We start from the raw sequence: 27,242 nt of genomic DNA, 5'->3' as shown, positions 1-27,242 counted from the left end.
ACCCATAGAATGGCTGGGACCTGCAGCAGTTGCAGGGGGAGGATTAGCAAGCACGGACCTTTCTTTGCCAGCCATTTCACCCCTCATCATTCCAGCCTCCAGTGATTGCTTTTCCTTGAAAAATGGACTTTGGAGAAAGCAACTCAGAGAGTTAAACTGAGTATATCCTTTTGCTTTTAGTATCACCTCTCCTTTACCTTCCCTTCTCCTTTCCTGGGGCTGTCCCCATTCCTAGCCTTCTTTGACATTCTGGGGTCAGACATTTGCCAAGTGGCCTCCGTCAAATTAGTCTTAGGGAGAGTATACCACAAGTGGACAGCTCAAGTGTAAAAGTGGAGCAATGCCAGAGGGCAAAGAATATGCTCATTAAAATAAATCCTGAAGTTCATTTGTCTTCTTCAGCAATCCATGGAGCTTGTTGCCATAGTAATGCATCAAAGCTGTTCAAAATGTATTCCAAGGATGACACCCAGTGGCCAGGTCAATTAACAACACTACATTTACTTTGCTCTCATTTCCTTCCTTATCACCACAAAGAATCAACATTTGCATTTAGATATGTATGAAATCCTTCTAAGAAATTTCAGAGGCGATTCCTCTTAGCCAGCTGGAATTTCCTCTGAGGTTCTTAAGGCTCTCCCATAATTTTGCCCAGTTTCTCCAGGTAATCTTAAAAATGGTTTTAGTTTGATTTTTTTTAAAAAATAGGAAACTTCTCTACAGCCCTACCAAGTGAAAATGACAAGAAATGCTTTCTGTTACAAAGCATCAAAACAAGAAAACACCGTGAACAAAATTATATGAAGCTAAAGAAGTAAATGATTTTAATAGAATATAAGCATTTTGTGATGATATATAAATATGAATATCATAATAATAAACAATTAAATATGATAATGTGTCCAACATATGAGAATTCATGACAATCGGCTGCATCACAAGTTCATACATAACTGAGAATCAATATAACTGGAAATAAACAGTGCAGGGATTCTCTTTTCCATATATCCTGCTACTGTAAAGAAATAATCCAAAAATGTTCTTCTTCCAGAACTTGCTACTTGTGAGAGAAGCAATCCAACAGTCATGTCACTACAGGAGAAACAATCCAACGGCTCCCCGGATGTACAAGCTGTTTCCAACTTTCTTTCTCAAGAATCGCTTTAACAATTCCTTGTATAAATTATTTTCTGGAACCAATCTCCATCCTTATAACAGTATGTTCACTTTCCCCATGGGATTAAAGTTCACTTTTTCTCTAATTAATAGCAGTAAGTGACTTCACTGTCTCTAGCATTCTAAACTTTCCAACAAAATGGGGGGGGGAATCAAGTCTAAGTGGAAATAAAATTAATAAGGCTACGAACAATCAGACCTTTATTACTCTGTCTAGCTCTCCAAAAGAGAGTGTTGAGGAAATTGGTAAGAAATACAGTTGAAAAGTAGGAGGAGGTAGTCCAGAGAAAGCACAATGCAGCCTGCAAGGACTTCTGGGTAAGTGCATGAGGGGAGCATTCACCTTCTTGCCATATATGATAAAAGAAGAACTCTGCAGCAACAGCACATTGCCATGCTTCTGGTCTTCTTGACCACGATCCAAATATCTCCATGAAGGACTCTTGAGGCATGCTACTCCCCTCCCTCCCCCCCACCAGTATTCAGGCCAGTCTCACGAGGGTAAAGTAAGACTGCAGTATGATGATGTTTAATCACCACATGTTGGTATAGTAAATGCATTTGTTCTTGGGTGTGTATATTGCTGAAAAGGCAAGGGAAAATGTCCGGCTCTTCTGGAGACTTCCTGCTCCTGCTCAAAACCAGATGAAAACCTTAGGTGGGAAACGTGTGTCCTTTAGTATTACCATGAATTTTTAGTCTACTTGAAAACTAAGATATACATCCTAGGAATGAGATCAATGCCAAGCTTCTCTGTGCATTGATTTCCAAAGCTGAAGACTGAATGACAAGATTAATTTCTTCAAAGAAAAAAAAAGCTTCTGAATGTGACTCAGGACAGTCTACCGTCTCACTCCTTCATTTCCCATCTGTGTCTCTGGGGGCTTGGCTTGGATTTGGGGGTGGCGATGGAGATCTTTGTGAACTACCTCTTTGTCCATTGTTTTTCATTTGCAGATTGTTCATGTCTTTGGGGTTCCTTGTCTCCCAGGAGTAGGGTTTCATGGGACCTTTTTGGCTGCAGCAGGAGGGGAGAGCTAAGAAAGACACAGTCCTCCTGTGGTGATTGTTCTGTCTATGGAAACGTCCTGCTGGATCCAAGCCAATGTGTTGACTGACTGTGGCATTTAAAGGTGGCAACGGATGCCAGAGGAGGCTCCACTTACTGGGCAAAAGGCTATGGATGCTCCAGGACAGAGCAGGGTACCTTGCAAGTAGAGGCCTCATGCAAACCCAGCTGGAGTGTGCCACGGTAAGGAGGGGGTTAAGAGAGCAACAAGGCTCTAAGATAGGAGGGGTGGAACTGGATTTGACCAGCATGGGTGGAGCCCCAGGGATAAAAAGCGCAATGTCAGAAGAGATAGGGAAGTCAGGAGTGAAAGCTGGCTGAGTAAAGCTGAGGAGGTGCAAAGTGTTGGAATATGCATGGTCTATAGTGCAGCCTTATGAAGAAGATCACTCTACAGGGAGACAGCTGAAGGACTGGTAGTTAACATAACTAGATTAGGGACTGCCCATAATTTCAAATTATGTCCTTGTTGTCTCCTGATTGGCTCTTCTGGAGACTTCCTCCTCCTGCAGAGCTTTCTTCTTCTTGGTCCTCTTACAGCAGTTAGGCTAGACAGTTAAGGCTCTCTCTCTTCTATGCTCTATCAAAGATTGTTCTTCTTTAATAAACCGACTTTTTTCTCTAAACGGTCAGTGCTCCACTTTCTTGCATATTTAAACTCTGCCAGCACAAAGGAGGAAGAAAAAGGAACCCAAAGGAGGAGCTGGGTACTGGAGCAAGAGAAGGATACCAGACTGGTACAAGCCTGATGGACCTGCCCCAAAGCAGAGGCACAGCTCAGCTCCCTGAGGTTTGAAGGGCAGAAATGGGTGGGTAAAGGCAACTGTGCTCATGAGAAAGCCTGTGTGGACTTTGTTGCATCCAATAAAGAGGAAATTGAGGAACAACATTGCATCTAGTGAATCTATAGAAGTCAATTATGATGTCCTGTTGTCCCATGGGGGTCACATTGACCCATATTTATAATGGTACAAACTGGATCAAAACTTTATACTTTCATTTTTATTTTTTGTATACGTTTAACTACTGTACAAAAAGCAAAGATAAAAAGTCTAATGGGAACAGAAGAAGAATATCTCATAAATTCGTGTTTTATTGTCTATAAACATTTCAGTCAACCAATGAGCAGATGTGCTAAAGAGGCAACTCATGACACTGTGGTATTCCTTACAATATACCCAGCCAATCTCCATTTCTGCACATTAGCCAATGTAAGGGAAATGTAGCTGTGACAGCATTCAGTCTGAAGACATGAAATACCAAAATATATGGTATTAACTGCAAATTTATTATTAGCTGATCTAAATAAATGTTGACTTCTCTTTAAATGCATGTTGCTGTCTAATAAGCAAGCAGGCTGCTGTCACTAATAGTGTTTGGTCAGATCCTCTTTGGCTTTAAGTTTGGCCAGCATTAAATCTAGCTTGGTTTATGACTGTACATAAAAATGTATTGAGTTGAGCCTTGGATGAAGCAGGCAACCCCTGTGCCTTTGCAGGAAACCCCAACAATGATCCCTTCCCCCCCCAAAGGGTGACCAGCTGATCCCACAGTATTCTATTGGGAGGGCAGGCCAGCCAATTTGCTTCAAAAGCCTACTGTGTAAAGGCAATGTAGGCTTAAATAAGATGGACCTAAGCCTCTGGGCTGCCCCATACAATGTTAGCGATCCAGCCTTTGGCAAATAGGTTCCATGTGCTACATTCAAAATAGGGACTACCTGAAAAACATACCATAGCTTAGTGAGCTATGGATTGGCTTAATTTGACACATTTCTTAAAGGTCTAATATATGATTGGATCTCCTAAGCATTTTCATTGATAAATATTTGCAATGCTTCCAATTAAGACAAGACTAACAAGGCCCACTGGGGTAAAGTGCAGGAGGGCTGTTTGGGCTGACCCTCAAGCTTGAAAGAGGTGTCCAATTTAGACACTTGTTGATAGTTTTGGCATTTTATTACATTACCATCTTGTTTTTATTAGCATTATGTGTCATTTTTTATTTTTTTTTGTTTTTATTGGATTTGCTCCAAGCAGCTTTTCTGCTGACTTAAAAGGGAGGAAAGCTTTCATTTGACCACCCAGAAAGGTTATGCTGGGGATCACAGACTCAAATGGACAACAGCTATGTGAGACAGGGAACACAGGAAGGAGGGGAATTGGATGAGATTGAGTGGAAAACTGGTTTGATGCAGTCCATTATTGCTGTTATAGGAGATGGTTCTCCAGAAACTTCTTACATGCCTTCTAAATGAATGATCATTTGGGGGCAAAACATATAGGCAACCTATGTTTCCCCAGCTAATGGTTCTGGCTCATCTTATTCTATGGCTGTAGTCACATGCGCCAGTTGGAGTGGAGGGGAAGGAGGAGGAGGAGGAGGAGAATGGATTTATACCCCACCCTTCGCTTGGAGTCTTGGAGCGGCTTTCAAACTCCTTTCCCTTCTCCTCCCCTCAACAGACACTCTGTGAGGTAGATGGGGATGAGAGAGCTCTTTCAAGGACACCAACAGCTGCAAGTGGAGGAGTGGGGAATCAAACCCAGTTCCTCCAGATTAGAGTCCATGCACTTAACCACTACACCAAACTGGAAGTGAAGCTATTTCCTGCGGCGGAATTTGACTCACAGTTGTGAGATCACACATCCTTTTATGCTGCGGGCTCAGCCTGTCACTGTGTGATCAGACACCATCATGTGTGAGGTTTGTGTGTGTTTTTTGCCGTTTCCCATATGCATAAACGAGGAATTGCACCTCCGCACTGAGGGTTCCCCATGTGCATACTGTGAGGGGGGGGGGAGCAGCACTCAGTCAGGATGGAATGATCAGACCATCCCGACAGCATGAGAGTGTGCTTGAGCAATCAGATAGGGGAAAGTCTGTCCGTAGCCCATCAGAACCAGTTAGAGCCAGACTTTCCCCGGTGTCTTTTAACTCGGCTTGTGTGGTGGAGCAGCATGGGTTGTCGATGACTGTGGGATGTTTCCCAGACATTACTGTCTGATCATGCCCTTTAGATCTGTCATGCATTTGCAGCTACGTTGGATCTAAAGGCATGCATGATTGCAGCCTGTGTCTGCCTTCAACTGTTCCCTCTGATGGGATGAATGGGGGAAGCTCTTGAGAGCAAAGGAGGGTACGCTTTCCTGCATCTGTAAGGAACCATTGGATCAGGGTGATCCTCATCTCACTTATATATTTGTGTTGACTTTGTGCACTTGACCATGTGTTCAAAATGCATGTAAGAAGTTTCTGGAGAACCATCTCATATATTTATTTGTAATACTGGATACCCTTCCTAATTGTTTGTATCTTTTTTCTACCCATGAGATAATATAAATTATTTAAATTATTTAAAGAATGTGATGCTAGGACTATACAGATGTGATGAGCATAACGAAAAAGAGTAAGTCTCATAAATGATTTCTCCAGAAGCTACATAACCTGCAAAACAAAACAAAGCAAAAACCCTTTGAACTGGAAACCACACACATACAAGTGCCATGTTGAGTAAAATGAATTAGCTCATTCATAGGTCTTGAAATTCATGCTTTTGGCTGGTAGGCAAATACTCTGATGCTGTGCCAACTACAGTATCCAACTTAAAGCAGAGAACATTCCCTATACATTAAACTTAAAATTGCCCTTTAAGTCCCACCATTCCTGTCACCTTTCTGAGTCAAAGCTTCTTTTTCATCTCTGTTCAGGGAATTATGTGTGAATGTTGATCACAATTAGCAATTAAGTCATACCCCATTTCAATGAAGCCAATTAAGGATGGAATATTCTGGACAGAGTTTTATAAAAGTTTGGCTTTTCTGGTATATAGAAAGTCTTCAATAGTAGAGTGCAAAGGGCATCTTGTAGCAAAGTCTCTCTAATTAGCAGCTGTTAAAATTTAACACAAAGCTCTGCTTCAACAGTCACCTCTTTGTGGCAATTATACAGAGTACAATTCAGAAATTGTTGGAAAGGAGGTTAGAATTCCAGTATCTATTTTATACTATTTCAGTTCCATGTTGACTTGGGGAAAAAGGGGGGCATATAAATGTTTTAAGCAAATAAACAAATGCTCTTTTTAAAATGTCTGCTGTATTAGAAATCATGAACCTACTCAACACTATTGCTCTATAATCCACAATCTGATATTCAGACAGGTGAATGAAAAAAATAATTATATAGTTATCAGCTTCTGGTACTGCAAGGAAGCAATATTATAAAAACATCCATGAGGGGGATGTGTGTGCGACCAAATCCATGAGGAGAGTGTGTATTTGATATGTTGAGTGACGGAAAGTCCCACTAATTTCTTCTGAGAAAGGGAAAATAATACTCTTGTCAATTATAAATGGGAGTACCAGTCATACTCTCTGGTCACGGTGTATATGTACATTCACAGTCACACTTATAAAATTTTGGTGGTCCTACTGAAGATGTTTCTAACCAGTTCTGCCTCCTATAATGATCAAGGACTAACAAAAGTTAGAAATCTTCTTGATTTGTATCACATGGGGAAAAGGGGAAACATGTTTCTAGTAGCTGGCGCCGTAATCTTGTGAAACTCATTAGCACAGTAAGGAAGAAGTGGACTCCACTACCAGAACAGCCTTACCAAATTTTACTTGAATGATAGCTAATTTAATTGTTCTCTTTGCACAAACAATATGAATAGAGTTTTACAAGGGCCATTGAGGAAATCCAGCTGTAGTCTAACTCTTTCTGCCCCCTAAATTAAACATGTTTGAACAAGATGAACCACAACACTACATCTAAATTAGAGTGGAAAGTGAGTATAACTGCATATTAAAATGAAATGTTTTTTCTTACAAATTATGGATATATCAAGCTGCCATATACAAAGTCAGACCATTTGTCAATCTTACCCAATATAACCTACTCTGGCTGGCTGCAGAACTCCAGGGTCTCTGACGAAAAGCATTTCCTGACGTTTGCTACCTGAGAACCTTCAGCTGGAGATGCCAGCAGCTGAATGAGAAGCTTCCTGCATGCAAAACATACAGTCTGAGCCACATCCCATTGATTAATTGAGGGACTACAGAAATATGTGCCTATGATCCATTTTGAAACTCAGAATAATAAATAGCACAATCTATCAAGAAGGTCTCTAACACAAGTCCCATTGCTATGAACCCTCAGCAAAGCCTGGAGGAAGGCCTCAAATTTTGCTGAATAGAGTGGTAGGATAGATGTCTAACTCATACCCATGACAACATTGCACCTGAAGAAATTATTGACCATGTAAAGATTATGGTACACAATTATCTTTTTTCTAGACCACATAATAAGAGATGTTTATAACACAATCACTGTGTTTCCTGCCATGAACGCTGTAAGGAGAAATGCATGTATGTAACTATGAGGTAAATGTACCCATGAAGATATGGTGGATTGGATTCAGAGGAACAGCTACTTGATGAATCAGGTTACGGTATCTTTTAAAAAAAAGCAACACAGAGTTTTATTAAGGAACAATTGCAGGAAGAGGAAGGGTGGAATATAGGGGCAGAAGTGGAAACCTTCAGATCTGTATTCTGCTGTTTCTTGTCAATGTTCCCTCTAAGCTGTGGAGTCTTGTGGGCAAACATTTGACTTTGGGAGCTACTGGCATTAAAGTTGTGAGCGAGCAATTTGGCTACTGCACAAATTAGTTTGCTCTGGAGCCGTCCTTCCTGAGCTAAGAAAAAAACGTGGGAGCCAGAGGCTAAAAAACTGTGAACTAGCTCACACTAACTCAGCTTAGAGGGAACACTGCTTGTGACTGAGGGCAGCACTACAAAACATCCCTTAGATTCATGATGTCTTTCCAAGGTCCAGAAGGACTAAAATCTGTTCCAGCAGCCCAATGGTTTCAAATGGGACTATGAGGTCTGTCTTAAGCTGTGCCTGAGGAACAATTGGTATTAGCCATGTCTACTTAGTCACTAGACCTGACTCTATCTGGTTGGCCATGTCTGCTTGACTTACTGCCCATCTGCATGCCTGACTCATCTAACTGCCTGCTACTTATCAGCTCTTTCTGAGCTTTGGTTGTAGAGATTCCTGTTGCCAGTTCCTCAGCCTGTTGATTTTCTTAAAGGCTGTCTACCACGTGTGTGGTTTTCTCTGTCCTGACCTGGATGGTCCATGATACCTTGATCCCATCAGATCTCAGAAGCTAAGCAGGGTCAGCCCTTGTTAGTACTTGGATGGGAGCACACCAAGGAAGTCCAGGGTTGCTACACAGAGGCAGGCAATGACAAACCACCTCTGTTAGTCTCCTTCTTTGAAAACCCTATGGGGTCATCATAAGTCAGCTGCGACTTGATGGTGCTTTCCACTACCACCACTGTATTTTCTGGATACTAGAAACATGCTTTAAGTGACACTGGCCCTATGATGAATGACTCATCAAACCAGCTAAAAGATAACCATTTAATTTTAACAAACGCCTTCAACTTTAACAGCAGTCATAGCAGCTGATCTAACAGCATTGGATTGTTCTCCATATTAAACCAGCAAAAGCTTCCGTTCATGATATTACTATACATAGTTGTACATAAAATTACCCAAAGCAGTTGTACAATAATTCTGGCTGCTGTACAGAGACTCAGAATCTAGGTTAACAGTCTAATTTATTCAGATTTAGGCATACAAATCCATTAGAGGGAAGAGAAAAATAATATACAATGCCTCACAACAATATTTTTGTCTCCTGAATCAGTCATTTTTTCTGCTTTATTTTTTAGTCTTAGAAATATTTCCCATGAACTTTACAATTCATTTTTGACAGCCTTGATCCCCCACCCACCCGAGTACAGTAGTACATTGTTCTGAATTCCCTTTCCATCTTTTTCTTCACTCAGAACTTTCAGAGACATATATTTAACATGTTTTTGTATCATACTGTATGCACTAAAGGGCTTTAAACATTAAAGCCTTACCGAAGGAAAGTTACAGTGTGAACATTGTTAAGTTTCTCCACATCCAGACAGCACAGTAGAATAACAGGCTGCAACCTTAGCTACTGTGTGCAAGCCCCAGCAGAAAAAGACTTTTAAAAAAGCATGTTTGCACCTTGTCTTCATCTTCCAGACAGCCAATCATGTAGCACTCAGTGTAGCCTGGGCCTTTATGGGAAACAGATTGTGAAGCCAAAATCATGGTATGATTAACTGTTCAGCTGCTGAGTTATCTTAGCTGACTCAACCTCCCCCCAACCTAATATGGAAGTTTTTTAAAAAAAAAAATGCATTATTGAACAGAATGCATGTCAAATATTTTCTAAAACTAAAAAAGTGACCTGCATTAAAAAAGTACATTGACTGATTTTTCATAGTATGTCCCAACCATGTACATCACCCTTCATTACATATTGTATTTATGTACTTATTTATGTATTTCCTTTATACCCTGCCTTTCTCTCCAATGGAGACCTAAAGGAGTTTATATCATTTTTCTCTCCTCCATTTTATCTGCACAACAGCCCTGTGAGGTAGCTTAGGCTGACGGTCTATGACTGGCCCAAGGTCACCCAGTAAGCTTCCCTGTCAGAGAAGAGATTCAAACCTGGCTCTCCCAGATCCTAGTCTGAGACTCTAACCATTACACCACACTGGGATTCACACTATGTGCATAAATCTAATATCAGTCTGGAATACAATGAGCAAATATTATTTTCTAATTGATATCCATGGATTCATGGTGACTGTTTTGTTGCAATAAAGCCACAAAAGTGGATGATCACTGACTACTAGAAGCCACAAGAGGCATTCATGGCAATTAGAGCCATGGATTGCTTTGCCCCAGTCCAGCTTCAAAGGAAACTGGAGGCTGGCTTGGCTGGCTAGAATGCAGCCATCCAATGGGAAGGCAGGCAGGATGATTAAGTATTCCTCCCTCTCCTCATGTTTCAGCTTCTACTTCTTGCTTCTGATCCACCCATCCACTCTTGATACCACAGGATTATCTGGTCACCATTTGGGTGCCAAGCAGGAATTTTGGGGGCCTTCTCCCCAAACAGCAGTTGGGCAGGGCCCTTTTTGGCCTGCTTTGTGATGTCCAGGCTAGTAGCAATAATGGTTAATAAATAAATAAATAATTGAATTTAGGATTAAGTAGGCCTGGTCTTTCACTGCCATAGCTAGTTTAGTAGGGATAGAGCAAATTGCTCATTTAGGTAGGGATAAGCAGTGAGCACCCTGTGCCATCAGGCGTGATGGAGGGTGTATCCTGAACAGGTTATCACTTGCTCTGTGGTGGGATCAGGCTTGGGGAAAAGTGCCTTTGGTGCTGAGCAACATCTTCCCGAAGTTGGTAGTGGCTTAACAGTGCATCAGGGTAGGGGGCTGGGCACCTCTCAGCACTCTATGTGCAGATGAGGACATACAAGGCTGGCGGTAGCTGCTGGCTGAGTTTCGAGCCAGGGTGGTTTTGCCAGAACAAAGGCAGCCATGGACAGGCTGTCTAGCACAGTCCACCCCAATTAAATATTTGCATAATTAATTGATGGCATGACTGTTGCCTTGGGCCAGGAAATTATCAAAATAAATAGCAACATCCAGTGCAGGTAATTTTCACTTTTGGCAAATGATGAGAGAAGCTGCAACAGACTGTGGACTTAAAGGATCAGTGGAAAGGAATGAGAGCAATACTTAAGTAATATAGACATAATTATAAGTTGAGAGTCAATTTTTATTTTTTAATTTAATGTTTTAATTATAATTACAAAACAACTCCCCCAAACAGAAAGTAATAAATTAAAAAATAGCAACAATGGTGGCTAGTCATCATATAACCATCTATAAAAGGTTTCCAAATATTTTACCTGGAGTATTGTGTTCAGTTTGGGCCACCACAATTTAAGAAGGATATAGACAAGCTGGAACATGTCCAGAGAAGGGCAATGAAGATGATGAGAGGTCTGGAGACCAAGTCCTATGAGGAAAGGTTGAAGGAGCTGGGTATGTTTAGCCTGGAGACGAGATGACTGAGAGGTGCTATGATGACCACCTTCAAGTACTTGAAGGCTTTCATCTAGAGGATGGTGTGGAGTTATTTTCTGTTGCCCCAGAAGGTCCGACCAGAACCAATGGGTTGAAATTAAATCAGAAGAGTTTTCGGCTAAACATTAGGAAGAACTTCCTGACAGAGCGGTTCCTCATTGGAAGAGGATTCCTCGGGAGGTGGTGGGCTCTCCTTCTTTGGAGGTTTTTCAAACAGAGGCTAAATGGCCATCTGACAGCAATGCTGATTCTGTGAACTTAGGCAGATCATGAGAAGGAGGGCAGGAAGAGTTGCATCAGTGCTTAGTTCTTGTGGCCCTTTCTTACATGCCCAGGGAAATGCTGATTGCCACTTTGAGGTCAGGAAGCAATGTTTCTCCAGGCCGGTTTGGCCAGGGATCCTGGAGGGTTTTTTTTGTCATCTTCTGGGCATGGAACAGTGGTCACTGCCGGTGTAGAGGGGGAGGTATTTGTGAATTTCCTGCATTGTGCAGGGGGTTGGACTAGATGACCCTGGAGATCCTTTCCAATTCTCTGATTCTATGACTTTATGACCCTAAAAAATATATTTTTGTGTAATTGTTGTCTATATATGATTACTTGGATTACTGTAGATAAGCATTTATTCTTCCAGTTATTCTAATAGAAGTCTTTTAGCAACAGTAAGGGGATCTATTTCCAGTGGTCATCGGTTAGTCTCCAGGAGACAGGGAATTGATTAAAAATACATAAGAACCCTAAAAAATCAATGAATATTCTAATGCAAAATTGATATGAGTAATTACTTCCTCTCCAAAACACTGAATAAGTGGACAGGCCCAAGACATATCTTTTGAGAGATGTGTCATGTGAATTACAATAGCAGCCCATTACTTAGCCCATTCTCCATCATGGATCACTGCCTTGACATGGTGAGGGGTCTTGTGTGGTTTGATGAGGCTGTGGGCTATGCTGTGGAGGGCCACCCAGGATGGACAGGCCACAGCAGAGAACTCAGACCAAGTGTGATCCACTGGAGAAGGAAATGGCAATCCACTCCACTATCTTTGCCAAGAAAACCCCATGGACAGTAACAAAAGGCTACAAGATATGACACCGGAAGATGAGCCCCTCAGGTCGGAAGGTCTCCAATATGCTACTGGGGAAGAGCAGAGGGCAAGTACAAGTAACCCCAGAAAGAGTGAAGCGGCTGGGCCAAAGCCAAAAGGATGCTCAGTTGTGGATGTGTCTGATGGTGAAAGGAAAGTTTGATGCTGCAAAGAACAATACTGCATAGGAACCTGGAATGTAAGGTCTATGAATCAAAGTAAGCTTGATGTGGTCAAAAATGAGATGGCAAGACTGAGTTTCCGGTAACAGCGCTGTGATGCGGAGCAGCTTTCGGATTGCTCTGGAGCTGCCCGCTCCTCCTCCGCTCTTTTGGAGCCCCCTTATCTCGGGTGGGCCCCACTCATTCTCCTGGAGGGGGAATGAATAGCAGGGGGCATGTTTCGCCCCCCCCGCATACGGAAAATGTGGTGGTGTGGTGGTGGTGGTTATTGCACTGAAGCAAAAGCGACGGATGGAGCAAGGCATGGCCACCACATGACTTGCCTAATAGCGACCTCCATTTTAACTTTATTGTTTTCTTGATTTTGAATGTATACAGCAACATTGGGACTGTGAGTACACATGTTTCTAACTCTATTCACAGGCAAGATTTCGGACTTTGAAATAAAGTTACTCCGAGTTGGTCTGCCCAAGATAGAGGCAATTAGCAGCCAGACAAGGAATGTGGGAAATATTGATGTCTTCTCTTTTTGATTATGGGGTCAAAAACTTCTTTGATAAGGACTGACAACTAAGTTAAATATCCTAAATGGTGATTAAAAGTCTTAGAAGGTGTTTAAAAGCTCCAAAGCAAGAGTTACGTTATTTGAGCTGAAATTAATTGGATAACAAAAATGGCGCTTGCAGAGGGAACTGAGGAGGAGGAGCTGGAGGATAACATGCTCATGGGAGAATTAACTGTTGAGCAACTATATGATCCAACTATATGGATAGAAATTCTTCAGAGTAATGAAAAAGGATATTTAGTGAATAATGACCATCTGAGATGTTGTGAGAACCTTATCAAAAATGTTGACTTTAATTTTGAAGGTTAGTTGGAATATATTTAGTTAAATCTTAAAAGAAGGTCTTTATTAAAAAAAAGCGTGCTCAGTTGCAATATTGTCTAGAACTAGTCATATCACTGTATACAGGAAACATTGTTTATGTTAATGTTTATGTTTGTTTTTGTCTTTGTATTTACGTGTGTGTCTATTATTTCTAAAAATTAAATAAAAATATTTTTTAAAATGAGATGGCAAGACTGAACATTGACATCTTGGGAATCCATGAACTAAAGTGAACAGGAATGGGCAAATTTAACTCAGAAGACTCGTTATATCTACTACTGTGACCAAGAATCCTGTAGAAAAAATGGTGTTGTCTTTATAGTCAACAAGAGAGTGCGAAAGGCAGTAATGGGATACAATCTCAAAAACGACAGAATGATCTTGGTCCGAATCCAAGGCAAACCATTCAGCATCACAGTAATTCAAGTCTATGCCCCAGCCACTGATGCAGAAGAGGCGGAAGTGGACCAGATCTACAACACCTCCTAGAACTAACAACAAAAGAAGATGTCCTCATCATAGGGGATTTGAATGCTAAAGTAGGAAGTCAAAAGGTAACTGGAATCACAGACAAGTTTGGCCTTGGAGAACAAAATGAAGCAGGGCAAAGGCTAACAGAGTTTTGTCAAGAGAACACGCTGGTTATAGCAAACATCCTCTTCCAACAACCTAAGAGGCAACTCTACACATGGACATCACCAGATGGGCAACACCGAAATCAAGTTGATTATGTCATTTGCAAAAATTTGCAAATTTGGAAAATGCAACAGTGGCCACAGGATTGGAAAAGGTCAGTTTACATTCCAATCCCAAAGTAGGGCAATGCCAAGGAATGTTCAAACTATCGCGCAATTGCACTCATTTCGCACACTAGCAAGGTCATGATCAAGATCCTGCAAGCTAGGCTTCAGCAGTACGTGAATAGAGAACTGCCAGAAGTACAAGCTGGGTTTCAAAGAGGTGGAGGAACTAGAGATCAAATTGTCAACATTTGCTGGATTATGGAGAAAACAAGAGAGTACCAGAAAAAGATCTACTTTTGCTTCATTGACTATGCTAAATCCTTTGATTGTGTGAATCACAACAAACTATGGCAAGTCCTTAAAGAGATGGGAGTACCAGACCACCTCACATGTCTCTTGAGAAACCTGTATAAGGGTCAAGAAGCGACAGTTAGAACAGGATATGGAACAACTGAGTGGTTTAGCATAGGTAAAGGAGTACGACAAGTATTGTCACCTTGCTTATTTAATTTATATGCAGAGTACATCATGCGAAATGCTGGCCTGGATGATTCAGAAGCCGGAATTAAGATTGCTGGGGAAAAGATCAACAACCTCAGATATGCAGACGATACCACTCTAATGGCAGAAAGTGAAGAGGACCTAAAGAGCCTCTTGCTAAAATTGAAAGAGGAGAGCGCAAAGGTTGGCTTGAAACTCAACATCAAAAAAACTAAGATCTTGGCATCCAGCCCCATCACTCCTTGGCAAATAGAAGGAGAAATCGTGGAAGCAGTGACAGACTTCACGTTCCTGGAATCCAAGATCACTGCAGATGGTGACTGTAGCCATGAAATTAAAAGACGCCTGCTCCTTGGGAGGAAATCGATGGCGAACCTAAACAGCATGATAAAAAGTAGAGACATCACTCTGCCCACAAAAGTCCGTATGGTCAAAGCAATGGTATTCCCAGTAGTACTGTATGGCTGCGAGAGTTGGACTATAGGGAAGGCTGTGCATCGAAGAATAGATTCTTTTGAATTATGGTGCTGGAGAAGACTCTTGAGAGTACCTTGGACTGCAAGGAGATCAAATCAGTCAATCCTAAAAGAAATCAACCCTGACTGTTCCCTGGAAGGCCAGATAATGAAACTGAAGCTCAAACACTTTGGCCACCAAATGAGAAGGGAGCACTCACTGCAGAAGACCCTGATGCTGGGAAAGATTGAAGGTCAAAGAAGAAGGGGACGGCAAAGGATGAGATGGTTAGACAGTGTCATCAATGCAACGAACATGAAATTAAGCAAACTTTGGAGCACGATAGAAGACAGGAGAGCCTGGCGTGATGTGGTCCATGGGGTGGCAAAGAGTCAGTCTCAACTGTGCGGCTGAACAACAACAACACTTCCATAAACAAGATTTCTTCCCAGTTTTTAAAATCTGAATTGGCCCATAGTGTTTATTTAGCATGTGAAAATAGATAAAATCAATACTGTTGTGAAAGTATATACTGTAATTCTCTAACTGCAGAAGATTGCAGAAGGAACAGGATCTGTTTTAGCATGAATAGATACTAATGCATTCCATTTAAAGAGGGGCACCTGACAAGAAACCTTCAAAATGTCCCAACAGGGAGATAGTCCAACTGAGAGAAACTATCCCAACAATTAATCCAAGTTAAAAGATAGACCTGATGATATAAACTATGATTAGGAAAACCAAATCCTCCTTCATGAATGGAAGCTGCATCCTCTTTAAAGACATCCAAGGAAGTAAGGAACCCCACATACATTTCTGAAATAAAGTATCAATGTTATGAATATATCAAGGTATATGAAAGGGAATGATAAGTTAGTTTAGAAATGATTTCTGAACAAAAGAGGAGGAGTTGATTTTTATACCATGCTTTTCTCTATCCTAAGGAGTCTCAAAGTGGCTTACAATCACCTTCCCTTCCTCTCCCTACAACAGGAACCTTGTGAGGTAGCTCAGGTAGGAGAGGCTAAGATTGTTCTGAGGGAACTGTGACTGGCCCAGGGTCACCCAGCAGGCTTCATGTGGAGGTGGGAAATCATATCTGGTTCTCCAGATTAGAGTCCGCCACTCTTAACTACTACTCTTAACCACGCTGGCTCTCAAATTGGATATAGAACTGGCCATGTGAGGAATATTAGCAAGAATTCAGTATGTTTTATAACATGGTTTGTATTGATAAGGTGGTAATCTATAACCTCCGGTAAAGCATTCTTGGTCAGAACTGCTTGTTGTTTGTTGAGAGTTACATCCACACACTAATATATACTGTGTTTACCATCACACTATAACAGTAATTCATAAGTGCTTTTTTCCCCTGATGGACCAGACAATCTTCATAGTGCAATTTTGGAAAGTCCAAAGAGCAATATAAATATGTGTCAGTCTCAAAGGAAGAGGGGGTCTCTTTTGTATTCTAAGGAAAGGCGGTGGCTACATTGGCAGTTTTCACATTTTCCCCTTCCTGCTGCAGCCCCCCTCTCATGTTATTCCTTAAGGCCTCTCTCCCTCAGGAGCAGCATTTCTTAGAGATCAGAGGGCTGCAGTAGGAGGGGGCAGCTGGAAAGTTCCATTTTGCTTATGAAAAATGTAGTCTGGATGCACTCCAGCATCTCCAAGATAACAATCTCATTTCTACTTCTTTTGAATGTAGTTGCTTTTCCAACTCAGTTGGTAATACAGAAAATACATGTGATTTAGTCAACTTAATTTTCCAAGAAGTATCTGATTTACGTCATGGGTAGGGTTACCTTTTAGCCATCAGGGAACTTCTGGGCCCTTCATGAGATCTTCCATGCCTAGCAGGAACTCATTAGCATAATAGGCCATACCCAACAGCAGAAACTCATTAGAATTGGCTACATTAGGGGTGTGTGGCCTAACATGCAAAGGAGTTCCTGCTACAAAAAAACCCTCTGGGTTTTGACAACAAAGTAAACAGAATAAGAAGCAAAAGGTGGGTGTGGCTGGATGACCACACTTCTGGTAACATGGGGGTGCAGCCTAATAGGCTAATGTGTGGTGCTGTCAAGGGTGTGGCCTAATATGCTAATGAGTGTCTGCTGTTGGGTGTAACCTATTATGCTAATGAGTTCCTGCTGGACTTTTTCTACAAAAAAGCCCTGATCATGACAGGGAAGTCGCACAGCGATGTGCATGTTTGGAGATGGGGCTTCCCCTGCTGGCAGGCTGGAGCCCCAGAAACTGGGGGAAACCCCTCCCAGACTGAGGGTCTGACAACCCTAGTCGTGGGACACTAGTAAGAAATTTAAATCTTGTCAACAAACTTATGCATCCTTTTCATTTTGATGTAAGAGAATCTTGTATGTATTTATTTGTCAGAAAAATAATGAACCTAGAAAAAAAAAAAGATGTGCTACCAGCATGTATAACAGTCAGCAATTTATTAGCATACAAAAACATCATTTTTTTAAAAAAAGAATATCACAGATAAGAATATAGGGAGATAACATTTAGGAAATAATACAATGCTGAAAATTCCCTAAAACTTGGTGACGAGAAGTTTGCAGACATAAGAGCTCTTCCATGCAGATATTATCTTAAAGGCTCTGCAAAACATGTTCCACTTTCCAATACAAGGTCTTCCCTGTGCCATCCTCACAGTTCTCTGTTCTCCCTTGCAATGTACGGCAGGAATTCAAACAGGCTTTCTAGCTCTGCTTTAAAATTCTGTGGCCGAATTCACAAGAAGCCTGCACTCAGTCGTGCAGTGATCCCTATCATCACCTTTGGTCACACAGCATTGTTGAGTGTTTTGTAGAAACAACACAACTGCTTTTGTTCAATGGTTTGCTCATTTGCTAGCTCTAACCCTGGTTTCTGGAGGGGGGGGGAGAGGTTATCTCCCAAAAAGGGAGATCATTCACAGATAGAAGAAACCATGTGGACCATATTTTATATCCACTTTATGCTTCATACCTCTCCTCCCTCTCCTTTGTATATCACCAAGCCATTGTTCAAACCCAGAGATTGTAGATTAGATTACAGTGTAAGGACAGCACAAGATCCTTCCTGGCTTTCCGCGTCCCCACTCCCATCAACCATTTTTGATCCCGAGGAAAGTTTGTTCCTGCTATTGGTTTTGTAGATTCATTTGTATTATGCATTCATGTTGCATGGATTTTTAAACAACTTTGTAGTTTTTATACATCCAATTTATATCATTTTATACATGTCATGCTTAGCTGATGCACAAACAACATTGAAAAATGTATACATTTAATGGAAAAAAATAGTATGAAGAACAGAAAATGATATGAAAATAAAGATTTATAGGTTCAGTTGGCACAGGGGTCGCATGTGACCAAAAGAATAATTTTTTTTGGGGGGGGGAAACAGCTGGGATGAGAGTTTATAAAGTGTTTTCATTGAACACAAACATAGTTGTTATGTAAATGTACATATATATTTTCTCATTCAGAATTAGAGCCTGGAAATATTGGAAGAAACGAAATAATATATCCTGTTTGGTGCCTGAATTTCTCTTGGTAGGAAAAAATATAATTATTTCTTAAGGAGCTTTCCATAAATTCATCTCTGTAGTTTTTGGCTTTCTGATTGAACTGTATCTTGAAGGCAGTTTTAAACTTTGTCTGTCATCTAGCTTCTCTTTGTTGGAATGCAGGTATCTCAGTATGGAATGATGTGGAAACAATGAACAGAGAAAAATGTATTCTTTCCCCACAAACACAAGAGCTTGGAAATGATTGGAAATGCCTTTAACATACACTTAATAGATTTTTTTCATGTACCACATAAATAATTTATGGAATTAATTGTCAGACTCTGCAGTGAGTGCTAATATTAAGAAACTGTATAAAAGCGTGAATGAAATTCATGAAGGGTAGATCCATCAATAGCTATTAACCCTGAGAGTCAAAGGTGGGCAGTGCTGTATGCCTTCAGTTCCCAAGTACTAGGGGCAAACAACCAATGTTCCCTCTAAGCCGAATTAGTGTGAGCTAGCTCACAGTTTTTTAGCCTCCAGCTCACACATTTTTGTCCTAGCTCAGGAAGGATGGCTCCAGAGCAAGTTAATTTATGCTGTAGCCAAATTGCCCACTCACAACTTTAATGCCAGTAGCTCACAAAATAGAATTTTTGCTCACAAGACTCCACAGCTTAGAGGGAACACTGCTGAAGACCTCTATTGCGCCCTTTAAGGATGCCTGCTAGCTCCATTATTGTTTAATTTGTATGTAAATAATATGGTATCCTCCTGAGAAACCCCGAATTCCATTATCTTGTGTTGACTAACACCCTGATATCAGTGGTATTATATGTGGTGATGCACTTTTGTTAGCTAGATCTCCTGAGGGTCTTTGATGACGGTTGAGACATATTGTTATTTTGTCTGTCTGTTTGGCTTATTGATATTGTATTTTTCTTTCATTGTTATAAACTGCTTTGGGTCCCTACAATTAATGGTATGTCAATTATTTCTGAATTTTGATATCTACTATTCATATTACAAGGATATTTTTATTTGTTAAAATGTAAGAAACTGACAATGTTATCCTAGCAAGAGTTGCACTTCAGCTTCAGTGGACTTAGGATGGTGTAACTCTGCTTAGGAGGGCACTACCATATCTGGAACTTTTCTCTGCAGACTTAACTGATTTTTGACAAGAGAGATGCTTGTTCCAGTCCTTATAACAAGTATTGAAATTCACAGTGTTCCATATTCATTTACACTTCCATGTTATTATATTTTTCTGATGTCAGAATGTGCAGAATATCAAGCTTTTGAAATTCCTTCTGGATTTTCAATGGGAAAATAGTACCATAGGTACCTTGGGTTCAGTCACATAGATTCCTATTGGGATACTTTCCACATAGCAAAAAGAATAACATTTTTCTCTGTCCATTTTGATAATTTGAGTTACTTAGTTAATACACAGACATTATGGGTGGATTTTTCTTTGTCCAGTAGAATAAAAGAGGGAAAACCTAGCAACATCAATTATTTTTTCCCTTATCTTTTCTTTCTGGGCTCATAGTATCATTTATTTTCCTTTATATTAACAAATGAATAGCAATATACTATACCTTGATTCAAAATTGGCCATTGTTATTGTCATCAATGAAAAATGCACAGGGCAGGGTAGGTTCCATAAGGAGGAAGGGTAATCCTGCCTCCCTTGACATGGCTGAATAATGGAGTTTGACCCATGTTCTTGGCTGAGGACACACTTTCTTGGAGATAACTGTGATGGTTGGGTTTAGGGCAGGTCTTTTGACCTGGAGATGCTGGCCTGCCCTAAACCCAACCATCACAGTTATCTCCAAGAAAGTGTGACCATACATTGATAGTATGATGCCTTCTAATACCTGAGTGGTGGTGGTGGATAAAGATGGATTAATATCCAAATGAGTTTCCTAGTGAAAGACTGGTCTAGATTTTTTTTTACCCAGTGGTTAAAATCTGAATACCTGAAAACAACCTTCAGTCAGTGTCAGTCAAGCTATGTCAGGATTGTTTGTATTCTGTTCACATACTCTTTCTGTTCTACATTTATTCAGATTTCTTAACGTCTATATTTTGTATGAAAAATCAGAATTGGGTTTGTGGAAGAAGAGGGAGGCACTGGCTGTATCTGTCCAAGACCTTTGTTAATGTGTCCTTCTTGTGTGCGGTGAGGATAGCCAGCAGGAAGGGAGCATGTAAACTCCCAACGTTTGTAGGGAGCATGTAAACTACTGGGTAGAGTACCACAGGCTTCTCATACATTCAGCTGAAAAACTAGTAATGTTCACATCCAGACTATAGTGGTTTGTGCTCACTGTGTCAGTCAAACTGTAGATTATCTAGCCACTCTTCTAATCTACACAGTACCACATAGATATAGAATAAAAGAATCCTGAGTTTACCACTGACAGTACTGTAGCACCACCACTCTTAAGAAAACTTTCCTGGGAGTAAGCAAACTACTGCTTGGAGGAACAAAGTTAGAGTCCAGTGGCACCTTTAAGACCAACAAAGGTTTATTCAAGGTATGAGCTTTCATGTGCATGCACACTTCTTCAAATACATTGGAATGGAAGGTAAGAGACAGAGGCTGAACCTGCTTAGGGTTGCTCTCTAAATCACTTTGCTGTGTGCCCTTTTCCAGTGAGGAATAAGAAATGACTTTGTTTTCTTCCTATTCAGATTACAAACTCCATTTTCTTTCCATATTGTAGTATGAACATCAAACTTATCTTTCTTAAGGCAGGATCAAAAATGTTTGAGCTGATGACTGGGTGCTGTATATAGGCATAAAGATCTTGTGATACCTTACTCATTATTATCTAGAAGATGAATGTATAAACTATGGCCGAGTTCAGACCAGCAGTTTGCCCCGATATAGGCACGAGCCAGAAATGTTTCACAACCGGATTAAAGAGGCCGTTCACACAGGCACATCTGTCAGGCATTCCCCAGCCATACTCAACCCGTCTCGTAATGCTTCCTTCCCGAGTTTAAAAGATACCAAGTGAAAGTGGTATCAAACCCTGGAAAGCCTGATTATCCTGCGTCCATCCTGCTTCCCGGAAGTGTGAACGTGAAAAGCCGTGATCTGGTAGGGATGTGCTTATGGGCATGAGTGCATAAGCGCACATAACTGGATTACCAGAAACAGCCGCTTACAGCTGTGCCTCCAGTGAACGCTCCCTTGCGCCTCCTCCCCGGTATGCTCCCACAACAGTCGGTGCAGTGTGACCAGGAAAACCCAGAAAACTTTGGAGTCTTTTTTGCCACCACTCCCTCCCGCTTCAAACTGCCAGTCTGAACTCAGCCTATGAGAAAGTACTAAATTTCCAGTGACACAAACTGTGTGATACAAACAGTAAAGTACTAAACAAGGTTATGCCTTTCTAATTTCATTTAAATCAATGGGTTTAGGAGGGTGCCATTCTGCTTGGAATTGTACTGAAAAGTTCTAATGAAAGACATTACCAAATTTCATGATTATTCTGATTCAGTCTGAAAAAATTGAAATTGTAATAATTAATAATTATTATTATCATACGGCATTGTGTGTGGTATAGTCAGGAGATCTGAAGATTTTCTGGCAGCCTTATTTTGGGGGGGCTGAGAGATCTCTTAGAGCTGTGACTAACCCAAAGTCACCCAGCTGGCTTTACATGAAGAAGTGCGGAATCAAACCCCATTCTCCAGATGAGAGTCCTCTGCTCTTAACCACTACACCATGTGTGAACCAACCTCTGGTCAGTCTTCAAAATGAAGCAAATCATGCATTTATGGCATGCTCAGTGCTCACAGATACTCTGGTACTGTTCAAATGGTATCCTAATTTTGTGGTACTGCAAAAAATTGGCAGAGGAAAGACTAACCGTGCCCCTATTTGTTGCCTCTTTGATTGACTGGGTAGATTTTCAAAGGTAGGTTTTGTAGAAGTATTTCATCCAGAAGACATTTGCTTTATTTCTTTTCCAAGACATGGGATTCACAGATGTTGCAGTGCTTTTTGGCTATGTTTTCTGTTAGCACAAATTAAATACTTCATGGATGAAACAGAAATTCTAATCCAACAAGCAGACACTCAAGTGACTTCATTGGTGCAGATTGGAAAGCCCCCTCTTTGTTCTTCTCCTTTGTTCTTTGTTGAATAGGTTAAAAAGGAATTTACTGACTATGAGTTACAACAATGATATAACACCCTAAAAGGAATAAGAATCAAGCCATAACAGTAATGAAAGCTTCTATTGGACTTTCCCTAACTTTCCTAAGTAAAGAAAACTTCCCTTTTCATTTTCTTATTTGTACTTACCAAGAACCAGAGTGGATGGGGGAGGTGAAACCAGGGACAGACACAGTGCTGGGCAGGCTTACCAACTCTGGACTGGGAAATCCTTGGAGACTTTGGGGTGGTGCCAGGGGAAGATGGGTTTGGGGAGGGAAGGAACCTTAGTGGGGTGTAATACTATAAAGTCCAACCTTCAAAGCAGTCTTTTCTCCAGAGGGACTGACCTCTGTAATTTGGAATTCTGGGAGGTCTCCAGTCCCAGGTTAAAAAGGGGGCACAATTCTGTTGGCTGCAATTCCTATGAGCTATGACATCCCAACATTTGGGATGCTGCTGCATGTCCATCAACAGTGGACAGCAGCAACACTAGTGTGCTGGAAAACTGGGGAAGAATGACTTGAGAAGGGGAGGGATTGTAGCTTAGTGGAAAAGCATCTGCTTTGTGTGCAGAATGCCCCTGGTTCCATTCTTGGAATCTTCAGCTGAAAGAGTGAGGTAGTAGATGAGACCCTGTAGAACTGCTGCCAATCACAGTACCAATGGTCCAATTCACAATAAGGCAGGCAGCTTCATGTGCTCATCTGTTCAAAACAGATGATGTGAGCATCACAATCCATCTGGTTGTGTCAGAACCCATCTGGGAGGAGGCTTTCAAACCAACTCCAAATGGGGAGGAGCAGCGAACACACCAGCAGATAGAGATAGAATTCAACAAGATCTGAACACACTGGAAAAGTGGGTGGATGTGAACAAGATATAATTTAATTTCTGAGTTCTACATCTGGGTAACAAAAATGAGGAACATGCACAGGCTTGTAGCCACAGTGGGACCCCCTGGGGGCCCACCCCCTGACTTCCTGTCAAGCCCCCCCCCAACTTCCTATTTACCCCAGGCCCCTCAACTGTCTGGAGCTGGAGGTGGTGCGGGGCTCCCAGTTGAGGCCAGCACTTGGAGAAGAATCAGCACTGCAGAAAGCCAGCAGGCAAGGTTGGGCTGGCAGGAACTTTCTCTCAGTGTACTACTCTGAGAGTAGAAAGGAAGCTGGGGGGGGTGCAGAAGAGGATGTGTAAAGGACTCAGGGGTGTAAAGGATGATCACCCTCTGCTACTCAGTGGTTTCTCTCAGCAGCTCAGAGTCCTTCTCTTTCTCACACCTCTGATCCATCTGTCTCAAGTTCTCCTGTGCTTTCAACCTCTCAAAAGACTTGGTCCCAGGAGTAGGGTTGCCAAGTGTATCTTCGCCGAGAGTGGGGGGCTCCCGGCCGGCGTCTTGTGCGTGCACGCATGAAGCGTACACGCACTGCACGCACATCACCCGGAAGTGACGGGAGGACGCCAGGCATGCTAGGGGCGGGGCCACGGCCATACAATGGAAAACCATAGAGTTTTCCCTTGTATGGCCATGGCCCCGCCCCCAGCGTGCCTGGCGTGCCCACGTCACTTCCTGGTGACGCGCATGCAGGGGTGGGGTTCCCCCCGGCGCCCGATTCTGCGGCATTGGAAATCGGGCCTCCAAAGCGGGGGTTTACTCGCCACCCTCCCCCACTTGGCAGCCCTACCCAGGAGCGAGTCACAAGGAGCTGGAAGAAACACAGCATGGATGGGGTTAATCTTCATCTCAGCTGCCTTCTCGGCTACCCCAAGTTGTCCCCCTGATCAGTGCCTCCCCCTCCACAGCCCCTCCCAGCTCTGGCACCACCTGTGGCTGCAGCACCTGAAAGAGCCCAATCCCACCAGGATCTGATCACCTCCAAGGGGAAGCAGATTCTACCCGGATTCTAAAAGGTTTGCCTCAGGAGGCAGAGAAGAGCCAACGGGAGGAGAAAGCAAAGCCCAGCTTGGCCCCCTATGCGATTGCTGGAGGGGGGCCAGCTGAGCCCAGGCTCCAGGAGCAACTGTGCAAATGATGCACCTTGCAAGATCACATTTCCCTTGCTGAGCTGGTGCTGAGGAGCCAAGGGCAGAGTGGGGCATCCGGGCCGTGCCGCCTGCACCTTTCTGTGAAACATGCCACCCACCTGCCCATGTGTGTCCTGGCCGGGAGGCAGGAGGAGCAAGGCATGGTGAGTCCCCACAGGGGAGGGGAGGTTCTCACATCTCCATGGTCAGGCTGCAGATGGGGGTGGAGAGGGACCCCCCCAGCCCAGGGCCCCCGGCGATTTCCAGATGCACTTGCCGCCCCCTTCTGTGGCTCCTTGCGTCAGCCAGGGGGGCAAGCACTGCTTTGTCCTGCTGGGGCTTGGTGTGCCCTTCCCTCCAGACCCACATGGGAAGACCAGCTGGGGCAGGGGCCAGCCAGCTTATGTGAATTTTTTATTTTTATTTCAGTGCTCCCTGACTTTTTTAAAGGCCCCCCAAATTAAAAATTCCTGGCTACGGGACTGAACATGCATAGTGGGTGGGGCATACACTTCTGGGTAGCAGTATATGTGAACAAGGTCTTGGGGTATGGGTAGACCAAAAGTTAAATATGAGCAGCCAGTGTGATGCGGTCATGAATAACATCCAAATCGCAAGATGTCATAGTCCTTCTGTACACTGCATTGGTCAGGCCACATCTGGAGTATTGTTTGCAGTTCTGGAGACCTCACTTCAAAAAGGATGCAGACAGAATGGAGTGGGTGCAGAGGAGAGTGACAAGGGTGATCAGGGGCCTGGAGACCAAGCCCGATGAGGAAAGGCTGAGGGACTTGGGAATGTTTAGGCTAGAGAAGTGAAGATGTTGAGGGGGGACATGATTACTCTCTTGAAGTATTTGAAGGGCTGTCACTTAGAGGCGGGCAGGGAGCTGTTTCTGTTGGCAGCAGAGGATAGGACTCTAAATAATGGGTTTAAATTAAAGTTGGGAAGGTTCTGGCTGGATAGTAGGAAAACTTTTTTACAGTAAAAGTTGTGAAACAGTGGAATCAGCTGCCTCAGGAGGTGGTGAGCTCCCCCTCACTGGCAGTCTTTAAGCAGTGTCTGGACAATCACTTGTCAGAGATGATCTAGGCTGATCCTGCACTGAACAGGGGGTTGGACTAGATGGCCTGTATTGTTCCCTCTAAGCTATGCAGTCTTGTGAGCAAAAATTCAAAGCAGTGAGCAAGTGATTTGGCTACTACATAAATTAATTTGCTCTGGAGCCATTCTTCCTGAGCTAAGACAAAAATTATGAGCTGGAGGCTAAAAAACTATGAGCTAGCTCACAGAAACTCAGCTTAGAGGGAACATTGATGGCCTGTATGGCCTCTTCCAACTTTGTGATTCTATGATTCTATTATTCTACTGTGTCAATGAGATATGAGCCAATCACTAGCTCTGTTGGGTTTGGTGCCAAACAATTTGAATGCCTTCCAAACAAGTCTGCATTAAGTTTTTTCAAAACTGTATGTGCAAAAACTTTGCCTATTAAAAAAAAAGATTGGTCGCCATTCATGTCACTAAAAACACTGAATGGTATGGGGATTTTTTTTTACACAAAATATTTGTCACTGATTTATGTCATTTATGACTGATTTAACTGTCTATTTAAACAACTGCCTGCCTACTGGAGCAGCAGCAGATGTGGGGGGAAACTCAGGCTGTGTGAGAACATGATTCTGGGCAGGGGTCTTTTCATAGAAAAAGAGCTGCAGGAGCTCATTAGCATAACTCATTAGCATATGCCACACCCCCTGACATCACCGGAAGTGTGTCAGAAGGCAACATCCACCACTCAGGCTCCACCCCAAAAATCTCCAGGTATTTCCCAACTCAGAGCTAGCAAGCCAGCTTTACACTTTGACTAAAGACACATTAGGTTTCCTTTGCTCTTGCAAGGAAGCTACCCTACAACACGCATGAAAATACAGATCAAGTTAGTATGCTTTTGCTTTTTCTGCAATAAATCAGGAAAACAATCAAAACCAGCCTAACCTGTCTTCCAGAGTTGTTTGCACAATACATGAGATGTTAAAATAATTTATAAAATAAACAATCACCTTTTTTTTGTAGCTCCTTTTATCAGTTCTTAGTACAAATCCCATTAAAACAAGAACAGTGTGCTCCTATATGACTCTCATTGACCATCCTTTCAGTCCATCAGACTCACTATTTTCCATTCAAACTGGCAGCAGATCTCAGGCAGAGGTCTTTCCCATCTCCTTTTAACAGTTAAGAGAGGGACGGAGAAAGACAAAGAGAGAGATGGGGAGACACAGAGAAAAAGGGAAAGACAGAGAAAGATGGGGGGGGGACAGAGAGGGTGGGTAAGAGAGAGAGACAGTGAAAGAGAGAGAGAGAGAGACAGACCGACAAAGGGGAAAGAGAGAAATACAGAAAGAGAG

This window comes from Gekko japonicus, unplaced genomic scaffold (assembly GCF_001447785.1).
Source record: "Gekko japonicus isolate JY-2015 unplaced genomic scaffold, Gekko_japonicus_V1.1 scaffold1005, whole genome shotgun sequence".
Classification (NCBI taxonomy): Eukaryota; Metazoa; Chordata; class Lepidosauria; order Squamata; family Gekkonidae; genus Gekko; species Gekko japonicus.
This window is presented reverse-complemented; position numbering follows the sequence as displayed.